The sequence below is a fragment of the Phyllobates terribilis genome, unplaced genomic scaffold, assembly GCF_046119375.1.
Source record: "Phyllobates terribilis strain yellow unplaced genomic scaffold, ASM4611937v1 Scaffold_2__4_contigs__length_985480577, whole genome shotgun sequence".
Lineage (NCBI taxonomy): Eukaryota > Metazoa > Chordata > Amphibia > Anura > Dendrobatidae > Phyllobates > Phyllobates terribilis.
The window spans coordinates 847394708-847409770 of record NW_027362762.1 but is presented as its reverse complement, the minus strand read 5'-3'; positions in this window follow the sequence as shown (position 1 = coordinate 847409770).

Sequence of the window (15063 nt, the reverse complement as noted above, 5' to 3'; positions counted from 1 at the left end):
AAAAAATTGGCGTGGGGTTCCCCTTAATTTTAGGCTCTAGCGGAGGTTAAGCAGACGGCTGGGGCAGATGTTTGAAGCCTGGGAAGGGGGTAATACCCACGGAGCTTCCCAGGCTACTAATATCAGCCCCCAGCTGAATACATAGCCTTTACTAGCTATTAAAATGGGGGACCCCCCAAAAAAAATGACGTTGGGTCCCCCCTAATTTAATAGCTAGCAAAGGCTAGGCAGACAGCTGGGGGCTGATATTAATAGCCCAGGAAGGGAGCCATGAATATTGGCCCCCTCCCAGGCTAGAAACACCAGCCGTCAGCCGCCCCAGAAATGGCGCATTCATAGGATGCGCCAATTCTGGCACTTAGCCTCGCTCTTCCACGCTGCCCTGGTGCGGTGGCAGGGGGTAATAGGGTTGGGGTTGATGTCAGCTTATAATGCCAGCTGACATCAAGCCCAGGTTAGTAATGGAGAGGCGTCTATAAGACACCCCCATTACTAACCCCATAGTCAAAGTTAAAAAAAACACAAACACCCAGAATAAAGTCCTTTAATTGAAATAAAGACACAATCCTTTATTGTTCTAAATTAAACCATACTTACCATCACGCCCATTCCAGCTGAAGCCAACGATCTCCTGCAATAAAAGAAAAATAATAAAGCAACCTCATCCTTACCTTTCCATGGTTCCCACGACAGCTTCAGCTCTGCTACATCGAGATGACAGGCTGGACCGCAGCAGAACGCTGCCATCCAGCCTCTCATCCCGCAGACACTGAGAAGCGCAGGCTTCCTTGCGCTGCTCAGCGTCTCTCTGTGACGACATCCAGATGAGCCGAGTTCATGTCCAATGAACTCGGCTCACCTCATGCACGTCACTGACAGCGTGGGAAAATTCTCACGCTGAAGCGGTGAGTGCAGGAGAATTCTCCCACGCTGTCAGTGACGTGCATAAGGTGAGCTCATGTCCAATGAACTCAGCTCACCTCCTGCACGTCACTGACAGCGTGGGAGAATTCTCCTGCACTCAGCGCTTCAGTGTGAGAATTCTCCCACGCTGAAGCGCTGAGTGCAGGAGAATTTTCCCACGCTGTCAGTGACGTGCATGAGGTGAGCCGAGTTCATTGGACATTAACTCGGCTCATCTGGATGCCCTCACAGAGAGACACTGTGGAGCGCAAGCAAGCCTGCGCTTCTCAGTGTCTGCGGGATGACAGGCTGGATGGCAGCGTTCTGCTGCGGTCCAGCCTGTCATCTCGATGTAGCAGAGCTGAAGCTGTCATGGGAACCATGGAAAGGTAAGGATGATGTTGCTTTATTATTTTTCTTTTATTTCAGGAGATCGTTGGCTTCAGCTGGAATGGGCGTGATGGTAAGTATGGTTTAATTTAGAACAATAAAGAATTGTGTGTTTATTTCAATTAAAGGACTTTTTTCTGGGTGTTGTGTTTTTTTTAAATACTTTACTAGAAATTCATGGTGGTCATGTCTAATATTGGCGTGACCCCATGAATTTCGGGCTTAGGGCCAGCTGATAATGCCAAGCTGGCCCTAACCCCTTTATTACCCAGTGAGCCACCGCATCAGGGCCCTGGATGAGTTGGGTACAGCGCCAGAAGATGGCGCTTCTATGAACGCGCCATTTTCCGGGGTGGCTGCGGACTGCAATTTGCAGCGGGGGTGGCCCAGAAAGCTTGGGCCTCCCTGCGCTGCGGATTCCAGCCCCCAGCTGCCTAGTTGTACCTGGCTGGACACAAAAACAGGGCGAAGCCCCACGTCAATTTTCTTTAAATTATTTCATGAAATAATTAAGAAAAAAAGGGCTTCCCTATATTGTTGTGTCCGGCCAGGTACAAATAGGCAGCTGGTGGTTGGGGGCAGCCCGTTCCTGCCTGCTGTACCTGGCTGGACACAAATATAGTGCGAAGCCCCACGTCAATTTTTTTTTAATTATTTCATGAATTTCCTGAAATAATTTAAAAAAATTGAAGTGGGGCTTCGCACTATATTTGTGTCCAGCCAGGTACAGCAGGCAGGAACGGGCTGCCCCCATCCACCAGCTGCCTATTTGTACCTGGCCGGACACAACAATATAGGGAAGCCCTTTTTTTCTTAATTATTTCATGAATTTCATGAAATAATTAAAAAAAATTGAAGTGGGGCTTCGCACTATATTTGTGTCCAGCCAGGTACAGCAGGCAGGAACGGGCTGCCCCCAACCACCAGCTGCCTATTTGTACCTGGCCGGACACAACAATATAGGGAAGGCCTTTTTTTCTTAATTATTTCATGAATTTCATGAAATAATTAAAAAAAAAGTACGTGGGGCTTCGCCCTATTTTTGTGTCCAGCCAGGTACAACTAGGCAGCTGGGGGCTGGAATCTGCAGCGCAGGGAGGCCCAAGCTTTCTGGGCCCCCCCCCGCTACAAATTGCAGTCCGCAGCCACCCCGGAAAATGGCGCGTTCATAGAAGCGCCATCTTCTGGCGCTGTACCCAACTCATCCAGGGCCCTGGTGCGGTGGCTCACTGGGTAATAAAGGGGTTAGGGCCAGCTTGGTATTATCAGCTGGCCCCAAGCCCAAAATTCATGGGGTCACGCCAGTATTAGACATGACCGCCATGAATTTCTAGTAAAGTATTTAAAAAAAACACAACACCCAGAATAAAGTCCTTTAATTGAAATAAAGACACAATTCTTTATTGTTCTAAATTAAACCATACTTACCATCACACCCATTCCAGCTGAAGCCAACGATCTCCTGCAATAAAAGAAAAATAATAAACCAACCTCATCCTTACCTTTCCATGGTTCCCACGACAGCTTCAGCTCTGCTACATCGAGATGACTGGCTGGACCGCAGCAGAACGCTGCCATCCAGTCTGTCATCCCGCAGACACTGAGAAGCGCAGGGATGCTTGCGCTCCTCACTGTCTCGCTGTGACGGCATCCAGATGAGCCGAGGTCATGTCCAATGAACTCGGCTCACCTCATGCACGTCACTGACAGCGTGGGAAAATTCTCACGCTGAAGTGCTGAGTGCAGGAGAATTCTCCCACGCTGTCAGTGATGTGCATGAGGTGAGCTCATGTCCAATGAACTCAGCTCACCTCCTGCACGTCACTGACAGCGTGGGAAAATTCTCCTGCAATCAGCGCTTCAGCGTGAGAATTTTCCCACGCTGTCAGTGACGTGCATGAGGTGAGCCGAGTTCATTGGACATGAACTCGGCTCATCTGGATGTCGTCACAGAGAGACGCTGAGCAGCGCAAGCAAGCCTGCGCTTCTCAGTGTCTGCGGGATGACAGGCTGGATGGCAGCGTTCTGCTGCGGTCCAGCCTGTCATCTCGATGTAGCAGAGCTGAAGCTGTCGTGGGAACCATGGAAAGGTAAGGATGAGGTTGCTTTATTATTTTTCTTTTATTGCAGGAGATCGTTGGCTTCAGCTGGAATGGGCGTGATGGTAAGTATGGTTTAATTTAGAACAATAAAGGATTGTGTCTTTATTTCAATTAAAGGACTTTATTCTGGGTGTTTGTGTTTTTTTTAACTTTGACTATGGGGTTAGTAATGGGGGTGTCTTATAGACGCCTCTCCATTACTAACCTGGGTTTGATGTCAGCTGGCATTATAAGCTGACATCAACCCCAACCCTATTACCCCCTGCCACCGCACCAGGGCAGCGTGGAAGAGCGAGGCTAAGTGCCAGAATTGGCGCATCCTATGAATGCGCCATTTCTGGGGCGGCTGACGGCTGGTGTTTCTAGCCTGGGAGGGGGCCAATATTCATGGCTCCCTTCCTGGGCTATTAATATCAGCCCCCAGCTGTCTGCCTAGCCTTTGCTAGCTATTAAATTAGGGGGGACCCCACGTCATTTTTTTTGGGGGGTCCCCCATTTTAATAGCTAGTAAAGGCTATGTATTCAGCTGGGGGCTGATATTAGTAGCCTGGGAAGCTCCGTGGGTATTACCCCCTTCCCAGGCTTCAAACATCTGCCCCAGCCGTCTGCTTAACCTCCGCTAGAGCCTAAAATTAAGGGGAACCCCACGCCAATTTTTTTAATAATAAATCCTTTATTTTAATACTAAATGACAAGTACAGTAACCAACACTATCACTGTACTTCATATATATGTGACTGACATGTTTCTATCTATCTAATCTATGTGTGATGCTCTATCTTTCTGTTCTAAATTGTCGGGTACCGCTGCTGAATTGCCGGCCGGCTTTTTTAAAGAGACAGTGCATGAAAACACTATTATTTTTTTAAATAAATCCTTTACACTAAATGACAAGTACAGTAAGCAACACTATCACTGTACTTATTATATATGTGACTGACATGTTTCTATCTATCTAATCTATGTGTGAAGCTCTATTCTTTCTGTTCTAAATTGTCGGGTACCGCTGCTGAATTGCCGGCCGGCTTTTTTAAAGAGACGGTGCATGAAAACGCTAATATTTTTTTTAATAAATCCTTTACACTAAATGACAAGTGCAGTAACCAACACTGTCACTGTGCTTCTTATATGTGTGACTGACATGTTTCTATCTATCTAATCTATGTGTGATGCTCTATTCCTTCTTGTCTAAATTGTCGGGTACCGGTGTATGCCGCTGCTGAATTTGCCGGCCGGCTTTTTTAAAGAGAGTGTCTTCTGAGCAGTTTGTCAGCTTTTGGACACCTTTGCAGGTGTTTTCTATGTGTTTCTATGTGTTTTTGTTTGCCTGCCATTGGTTTTAACGGTGTTCGACGGTGTTCTAAGGTGTTCGACGAACAGTTCGACGAACAGTTCCTCGAACATCCCGGTGTTCGACGAACCGAACCGAACCCGAACACTACGGGGGTGGCTCAACACTACGGGTAATATCCGAGTCATTCCAGTACCGCTTAAAAAGCACATAGGGGATGGTGGTTACCTGTGACCCGGTGTCCAGTAGTGCACTCATAGGAATGCCATCCAGCACCACAGGCAAGACCGGTCGTCTCCCTACGTACTTATCATGCCAGCTCGATGGGCCTGATGATCTTATGCCTGGGGGTCTGCCCTCTGCCCCAGGTTGGGCCCGTTTAAATGACAGTACCTTGCCATATGTCCTGGTTGGTTGCAGCGGCAGCAGATGGGTTGTCCATCCTGGTTGTAGCAGTCGCTGGGCCTTCCTCTGGACGATGGGATCCTCCTCCGTCGACTCCAAGGGACTTCCTCCGGACTGGAAGCCAGCTGGATCTTTCCTGGGGAAGACACCTGTAAAGACTGCACAGTTCTGGTTAGCGCGGCAACGCTTTTGGTCAGTTCTTGGACCTGATGGTGCAGGTCTACAGCCGGGTCTTTGTCCAAAGCCTGTGCATCAGCTCCCACAGGCTCTGCAGACAAGGGTGCCGCCTCCTGGTGATAGGTAATAGCAGGGCGCCTATGGGTTACAGCGCCACCTGGTGCCGGATGGCCCTGTCTTTGAACTGCGCAAAGTCCAAATCAGGGTTCTGCAGGGCCATTACACGCAGCTGGGTTCGGTGGGCGCTTGACTGTAGACCCTGAATGAACTGTTCAGTCAACAGCTTATCCTCATTCCGCACGCTGTCAGGGTCTGCCTGCTTAATGGGTCCCAGGGCCTCCTGCAAATTCAAAGCATAGTCCCGTATACTGTCTTGTGCCCGCTGTTTGCACCCATAAAATTTTAGTTTAATCTCTGCTGAGGTGCGGGTATCAAAAGTGTCCTTTAGACGGGCCAGTATTTCCTTTACAGTCCCCTTTTCCTTGGCTGACCAGGACTTCACTTCTCTTTGGGCTGCCCCGATTAACTGGCCTGTCAGGATGCTCACTTTTTGTTCCTCGGACAGGGTGTATACTTTGAAGAGGCTATATAGTCTTTCTTTAAAGTCGCTCAGGGCATGCGACTCCCCTGAGTACTGGGGTAACCATGCCGCTTAGGGGATATATGGCATCGTGAACGGCATCACTGCGGCAGCAGCCGCGCTGGCGGTGGGAGCTCCCTCCATTCCTGGTGTCTTCCTCCCCCCTAGTTAACCGTGGCCTACCTTCCGTTGCTTCTACTGCGTAGGCCGCGGCTCCACAGTCAATCGTCGGGGTCGAAGACTTTGCGTCGCGCCCTGATGACGTCGATGTCCGCTCGGCTCCTTCCAGGACCTTGCGCAGCGTCAGTGCGTAAGGCGGGGCTTCAGCTCTCGCGCGCTTTTGGCGTCCACGCCCCTCTTCTTCCCACGCGGCATCCCAGAAATGGTGCCCAATGGCGGGAAAATGGCGGCGGAAGGCGGGAAAACGGCTGCGGATGGCGGGAAACTTCACCACGGTACGTATCGCAGTCTTTCTTCAGGCACGCATTACCCGGTGGTTGCGGGCACGAAATCCTGCCGACTACGCCAAAGTTGATGCGCCCCCTGGGCCGTGTGTGGGGGAATACCCGGAGCTGGGTCTCTGTATAATGCTGGGGGTTGTAGTCTCCGTGGCGGCAACCCGGTCCCGTGGCTCAGGGTGGTCAAACCAGTGGGGGATCTGTTTCTTTGGTTTTGTAATGTTTAAATGTCCGACTACACCACCCGTGGATTGCGGTCACTGAGAACCGCCGCTGCAGGGCAAACCGCTGAGGCCGATGTTGTGTGCGCAGCAGAGGGTAGTATAACTCCCCATGGGAGGAGTATAGCCTCAAGGCAGTGTCTATAGATGGTGAGGGTTGTGGTGCATGGGCGCAGCAGAAATGACTCAGAGTTCGTGCAGTGCAGTTCAGGGTCTTTACTGTTGGTAATGAAGAAGGCTCTGCCGGGAGTACTGGCTAACATTAGAGGCCTGGTCAGTCTGTGAGCGAACAAGAGTCCCCCTGGCCAGGTGGAGGTGTAGGCCTTCCCGTCTGACTGCACTCTTCCTGGCTACCCTGCTGTAGTCGTGTAGTAGCCCATGTTCCTGAGTGTACCGTGTGGTGCTCACCCGTATGGCTGGTGACTTGGGGCCTTTGGTGCCTTTCGCTCCTCGATGGCGGTGCCGGTCCCTTGCGTGTGACTGAGCCTCCAGGCTTTCTATGGCCAGAGGACCTGAAATCCCCTGCCAGGTGGTTTCTGCTGCTGGATGTAGATATCCTCACAACCTCGGACTCCAGTGTCCGGTTCTCTGCGTCTTTCTGCCAGGACGAGCTCTGCTCCAGTCCCTGGTCTTCAGCTCCTGGCTCCTACAGAGCTCCTTCTTGCTGCTCTGTCCCTCTCTCTGGACTAACTCTGCTCTAACTAACCCCGCCCCAGATCCAGTTTATAAAGGGCAGGTTCCTCCCCTCCCTGGACTGGGGCAGGAGGTGTGGCATGCAATATTGCTCCTGACCAGGAAAACCCATGCTCGCTCTCAGACATGGTATTTCTACCACTGTGGCAACCAGCCCCCGGGGTGCCACAACCCGAAAAGGGTCAGTGAACTATCCGGCTGAGGACTGGGAGCAGCCAACCCTTTCTATCCGGCTGAGGACTGGGAGCAGCCAACCCTTGTAAATAGTTGCACTTCTTAAAGTGCCCTCTATTAGTTTTATATACGCCTACCTCAACAGACACCAGAAGGTGTTTGAAAATTTGCACTTAGTGAAATTGTACCTTGTTGGGTGACATGGACACCTGGTCGCGGCAAGGACTGTGGCCTGTTAAAGAGACTTCACCGCTGAAATATTGCTGATAATGTTTTATATTTTCTACTTAAAAGAATGTTTTATATGTGTATATTGAAAGTTATATTAAGGAAAGAGTGACCGTAAATGAAAAGAGTGTTGCATATGTTGATAAAGAGAGAAAAGTTTTATGACAAGTAACGTTTAAAAAAAAAAAAAAAACTTTAATTCTGCATGTCTTGAAATCAATTGTCTTTTGCTCTGTTCCAGCCCGCAGATGTGCTGTGATTTACCAGGGGGGAATGTAGCGCCCCGAGGATTCGGACGCTACAGAGGTATTGCATCTCACCCAGAGGTGTGATATCTCACTTCCGGGTAAGGATGGAGTGTGGCTCAGGACCCTAACACCCACATGCACTACACCGCATTTCCGGGGGGCAGGGCGACAGTGCTCCCAGGAGTGAGCACAACTGCCCCTGTCCCTGGCTGGAGTGGGGGGAGGGAACACCTAGAAAGGGGGAACCCGGTAGTGTGTGGGTGGGGAGAGTAGAGTCTGGGTGCACTGAAAGTGGGAGTATATAAGGTGGGCACCATCTTTGAGTCAGGGAGAAGGAGAGAGGGGAGAGTAGAGAGAGAAGGAGGCTGGGAGCAGGGGCTCTTTATGGGCTCTGCTCCGCAGGCAGGCCAAGTCTCAAGGCCTGGTCCTGAAGGAGAAGAAAGGAGAGGAAAGGAGGAGGCTCCAGGAGTGGAGTGAAGGGACCCCAGGGGTGCGGACCGGCCAGTCGCCACCGTACGCCCACCGCTACCAGAGTAGGGGGGTCAAGCCAAGAAAGGGAACTGGATCCCTCATCTAGTGGAGGAGAGCAACTACCCTCAGCTAGTAACAGGAGGCCGTGGCATTGCACGTGCACGGCCCCTCACTACACCCGTTAGGAAGGCACCATATAGGACCCAGGGAAACGGAACATACGTTTGCCCGCCAAGGCCTGAGGCAGCTGGACAGAAACGTGGTCAATTGTGGGGTACGACAGGCCAGAGAAAGGACACACGAAGGGGGTCCTGAAAAGCATTCCAAAGGTACTTGGGAGTTGGCTGAGCCCCTGACCTGGTGAGCACAGTATGACACGGGCAGCCATCACCTGCAGAAGTGGCTTGGAGTGTAAAACTGTGAGTAAAGACCCTGGACTGCATCACTGGACTCTGAGTCATTACTGTTGCTCCCGCGCACCATCACCCCCACCATCTGCACTCGCTGCCCTGAGGCTATACTCCTCCGGTGGGGAGTTAAACTACCCTTTGCTTCGCACACAACATCAGCCTCAGCGGTCTGCCCCGCAGCGGCGGTTCTCAGTGACCGCAATCCACGGGTGGCGTAGTCGGACATTTAAACATTAAAAACCAAGTAAACAGATCCGCCACTGGTTTGACCACCCTGAGCCACGGGACCGGGTCGCCGCCACGGAGACTACAACCCCTGACATTACACAGAGACCCGGCTCCGGGTATTCCCCCACACACGGCCCAGGGGGCGCGTCAGAGGACTATGGGGAGTGCATTATACTATATGGAGGACTATAGGGTGTGCATTATACTATATAGAGGACTATGGGGAGTGTGTTACACTATATGGAAGACTATGGGGGGTACCTTATACTACATGGAGGACTATGGAGTGTGCATTATGCTGTATGGAGAACCATGGGGAGTGTATTATATTATGTGGAGGACCATGGGGAGTGCATTTTACTATATGGAGGACTATGGGGAGTGCATTATACTATATGCACGACTATGGGGAGTTGATTATACTGTATGGAGGACCATGGGGAGTTCATTATACTATATAGAGGACTATGGGGAGTGCATATTACTATATGGAGGACTATGGGGAATGCATTATACTGTATGAAGAACTATGGGGAGTGCATTATACTGTATGGAGGACTATGGGGAGTGCATTATACTATATGGAGGACTATGGAGAGTGCATTATACTGTATGGAGGACTATGGGGAGTGCATTATACTGTATGAAGGACAATGGGGAGTGCATTATACTGTATGGAGGACTATGGGGAGTGCATTATACTATATGGAGAACTATGGAGAGTGCATATTACTATGTGGAGGACTATGGGGAGTGCATTACACTGTATGAAGGACTATGGGGGGTACATTATACTGCATTACACTGTATGGAGGACTATGGGGAGTGCATTATACTGTATGGAGGACTATGGGGAGTGCATTATACTATATGGAGGACTATGGAGAGTGCATTATACTGTATGGAGGACTATGGGGAGTGCATTATACTGTATGAAGGACAATGGGGAGTGCATTATACTGTATGGAGGACTATGGGGAGTGCATTATACTATATGGAGAACTATGGAGAGTGCATATTACTATGTGGAGGACTATGGGGAGTGCATTACACTGTATGAAGGACTATGGGGGGTACATTATACTGCATTACACTGTATGGAGGACTATGGGGAGTGCATTATACTGTATGGAGGACTATAGGGAGTGCATTATACTGTATGAAGGACTATGGGGAATGCATTATACTGTATGGAGGACTATGGGGAATGCATTATACTGTATGGAGGACTATAGGGAGTGCATTATACTGCATGAAGGACTATGGGGAATGCATTATACTGTATGGAGGACTATAGGGAATGCATTATACTGTATGGAGGACTATGGGGAGTGCATTATACTATACATAGAGCACTATGGGGAGTGCATTATACTATATGGAGGACTATGGAGTGCGTTATACTGTATGTAGGACTATGGGGAGTGCATTATACTGTATGGAGGACTCTGGGGGTGCCTTATACTGTATGAAGGACTATGGGAATGAATTATACTGTATGAAGGACTATGGGGAGTGCATTATACTATATGGAGGACTATGGAGAGTGCATATTACTATATGGAGGACTATGGGGAGTGCATTATACTGTATGAAGGACTATGGGGAGTACATTATACTGCATTACACTGTATGGATGACTATGGGGAGTGCATTATACTGTATGGAGGACTATGGGGTGTGCATTATACTGTATGAAGGACTATGGGGAGTGCATTAAACTATATGGAGGACTATGCTGAGTACATTATACTGTATGAAGGACTATGGGAAGTGCATCATACTATATGGAGGACTATATGGGAAGTGCATTATACTATATGGAGGATTCTAGAGGTGCATTATACTATATGGAGGACTCTGGGGGTGCATTATACTGTATGAAGGACAATGGAGGTGAATTATACTGTATGAAGGACCATGGGGAGTGCATTATATTATATGGAGGGCTATGGGGAGTGCATTATACTGTATGAAAGACTATAGAGAGTGCAGTCTACTATATGAAGGACTATAGGGAGTGAATTAAACTATATGGAAGGCTATGTGGGGGATATTATAATATTTGGTGGCTATGTGGGAGCCTTTATACTATTTGCAAGCAACTATACAGTGTGAAGGTTTGTGTGGGGTCCATTATACCGTGTGGAGGGCTGTGTGTGGGCCATTATACAGTGTGGAGAGGTGGGGGGCCATTATGTCTGTATGTAAGCTCTTTATACTACATGGAGGGCAACAAAAGTGCCCCCAAACACAGTATGACACCCCCACAGTGAATTCTTCCACAGTACCCTCCACACGCACAGTATGATGACCCTACTGTACCCCACCCCTCAACTCCCTCAGAAAATTATGGTGACCCCCAACACAGTATGATCCCCCAATTGTGACCCCCATACTGTCCTTCATGCACTCCATATAGTATAATGCGCCACACAATGTACTCATTGATTAAAAAAATATTTCGATTTGACAGTCCTCAGTGGTTGATACCTTTTAATGGCTAACTGAAAAGATGGTAACAAATTTACAAGCTTTCGAAACTAATCAGGTTTCTTCATCAGGCATAGTATGAACAGACTAACCCTTGCACTGCTAGCAAGGAAAAAAATCTACTCTGTTTAATGCGATGGTAAAGTGCTTCTAACCAGTGCAGGAGTATGTGAAACCAGACACCGCGGTCTTCTGGCCCTTTTCTGTCGTGGTATACCTGTGACAACTATATGGAGGGCAATGGAGGCACATTATACTATATGAAGGGCAATGGAGGTGCATTATACTATATGGAGGGGAATGGAGGCACATTATACTATATGAAGGGCAATGGGAGGTCCATTATACTATATGGAGGGCAATGGAGGCACATTATATTATATGAAGGGCAATGGGGGTGCATTATATTATATGGACGGCAGTGGAGGCACATTATACTATATAAAGGGCAATGGGGGCGCATTATACTATATGGAGGGCAATGGAGCCACATTATACTATATGGAGGGCAATGGGCTGTCATACTGTGGGGGGCTGTGTTGGGGGCATTAAACTGTATGGAGGGCTGTGTTAGGGCCATTATACAGTATGGGGGGCTGTATTGAGGCATTAAACTGTATGGAGCCCTGTATTGAGGCATTATTCTGTATGGAAGGCTGTCACACTGTGGAGGGCTGTGTTGGGGGCATTATACTGTATGGAGGGCTGTGTTGGGGACATTATACTGTATGGAGGGCTGTTTTGAGGTGTTATACTGTATGGAGGGCTGTATTGGGGCATTATACTGTATGGAGGGCTGTGTTGGGGCATTTTCTGTAGGAAGGGCTGTGTTGGGGGCATTATACAGTATGGAGGCCTGTATTGAGGCATTATTCTGTATGGAGGGCTGTGCTGGGGCATTATTCTGTATGGAGGGCTGTGTTAAGGGCATTATACTGTATAGAGGGCTGTGTTGTGGCATTATACTGTATGGAGGCCTGTATTGAGGCATTATACTGTATGGAGGGCTGTGCTGGGGCATTATTATGCATGGAGGGCTGTGTTAAGGGCATTATACTGTATAGAGGGCTGTGTTGGGGCATTATACTGTATGGAGGGTTGTGTTGGGGGCATTATACTGTATGGAGGGCTGTGTTGGGGCATTATACTGTATGGAGGGCTGTGTTGGGGCATTATACTGTATGGAGGGCTGTGTTGGGGCATTATTCTGTATGGAGGGCTGTATTGAGGCATTATACTGCAAGGAGGGCTGTGTTGGGGCATTATACTGTATGGAGGGCGGTATTGGGGTCATTATACTGTATGGAGGGCTGTGTTGGGGCATTATACTGTATGGAGGGCGGTATTGGGACCATTATATTGTATGGAGGGCTGTGTTGGGGCATTATACTGTATGAAGGACTGTGTTGGGGTCATTATACTGTATGGAGGGCTGTGTTGGGGCATTATACTGTATGGAGGGTTGTGGTTGTGTTGGGGGCATTATACTGTATGGATGGCTGTGTTGGGGCATTATACTGTATGGAGGGCTGTGTTGGGCCATTATTCTGTATGGAGGGCTGTATTGAGGCATTATACTGCAAGGAGGGCTGTGTTGGGGCATTATACTGTATGGAGGGCAGTATTGGGGTCATTATACTGTATGGAGGGCTGTGTTGGGGCATTATACTGTATGGAGGGCGGTATTGGGACCATTATATTGTATGGAGGGCTGTGTTGGGGCATTATACTGTATGAAGGACTGTGTTGGGGTCATTATAATGTATGGAGGGCTGTGTTGGGGCATTATACTGTATGGAGGGTTGTGGTTGTGTTGGGGGCATTATACTGTATGGATGGCTGTGTTGGGGCATTATACTGTATGGAGGGCTGTGTTGGGCCATTATTCTGTATGGAGGGCTGTATTGAGGCATTATACTGTAATGAGGGCTGTGTTGGGGGCATTATACTGTATGGAGGGCTGTATTGGGGCCATTATACTGTATGGAGGCCTGTGTTGGGGCATTATACTGTATGAAGGACTGTGTTGGGGTCATTATACTGTATGGAGGGCTGTGTTGGGGGGCATTATTCTGTATAGAGGGCTGTGTTGGGGCATTATACTGTATGGAGGGTGGTGTTGGGGGCATTATACTGTATGGAGGGCTGTGTTGGGGGCATTATACTGTATGGAGGGCTGTGTTGGGGCATTATACTGTATGGAGGGCTGTGTTGGGGCATTATACTGTATGGAGGGCTGTGTTGGGGCATTATTCTGTATGGAGGGCTGTATTGAGGCATTATACTGTAAGGAGGGCTGTGTTGGGGGCATTATACTGTATGGAGGGCTGTGTTGGGGCATTATACTGTATGAAGGACTGTGTTGGGGTCATTATACTGTATGGAGGGCTGTGTTGGGGCATTATGCTGTATGGAAGGCTGTATTGAGGCATTATACTGTATGGAGGGCTGTGTTGGGGTGATTATACTGTATGGAGGGCTGTGTTGGGGCATTATTCTGTATGGAGGGCTGTATTGAGGCATTATACTGTAAGGAGGGCTGTGTTGGGGCCATTATACTGTATGGAGGGCTGTGTTGGGGCATTATACTGTATGAAGGACTGTGTTGGGGTCATTATACTGTATGGAGGGCTGTGTTGGGGGCATTATACTGTATGAAGGACTGTGTTGGGGGCATTATACTGTTTGGAGGGCTGTGTTGGGGCATTATTCTGTATGGAAGGCTGTATTGAGGCATTATACTGTATGGAGGGCTGTGTTGGGGTGATTATACTGTGTGGAGGGCTGTGTTGGGGCCATTATACTGTATGGAGGGCTGTGTTGGGGCATTATTCTGTATGGAAGGCTGTACTGAGGCATTATACTGTATGGAGGGCTGTGTTGGGGGCATTATACTGTATGGAGGGCTGTGTTGGGGGCATTATACTGTATGGAGGGCTGTATTGAGGCATTATACTGTATGGAGGGCTGTGTTGGGGCATTATACTGTTTGAAGGATTGTGCTGGGGTCACAGTTGGGACATCATACTGTGTTGGGTGCACTATACTTTGCCAGGGGTACAGTAGGGTCATCATACTGAGCGCGTATAGGAATTCACTGTCGGGGTATCATACTGTGTTTGGGGGGGGGCCTTTGTTGCCATCCTACTTTATGGGGGCAATGAGAGTGGAATCTAAGGGCTTGAAGAGGAGGAAAATTACTCTGTAAGGGCGGTAAAGTTGTGGAATGTACTCTTCTGTGACCCCGCTGATTATTCCTATTTTTTTTTGGGGGGGGGGATTAGAACTTCTGCAATGGGGCCCCTGATCTCTATATAGGCCCCTGGGAAAATCCCTTGAATTTTTATCAGGGATTTATAAATCTTCTCTCTTGAAAACGGCAGATAACAGGGAGCAACAGAAAGCCGTCAGAGTATTGGAATGTGCCTGATCCACCGCTGGGATGTAGGGCAGCGCTTACAGTGACAGCGAATGATGTGTCCCGATGACGGGAAGGCAATGATGAGCGCAGCAGACGGCTGGGAACTAGGGCAGGACATGGGGTGAGTTCTGGGCGGGGTTATCTCCAACTCTGGGCGGGGTCATCTCTAG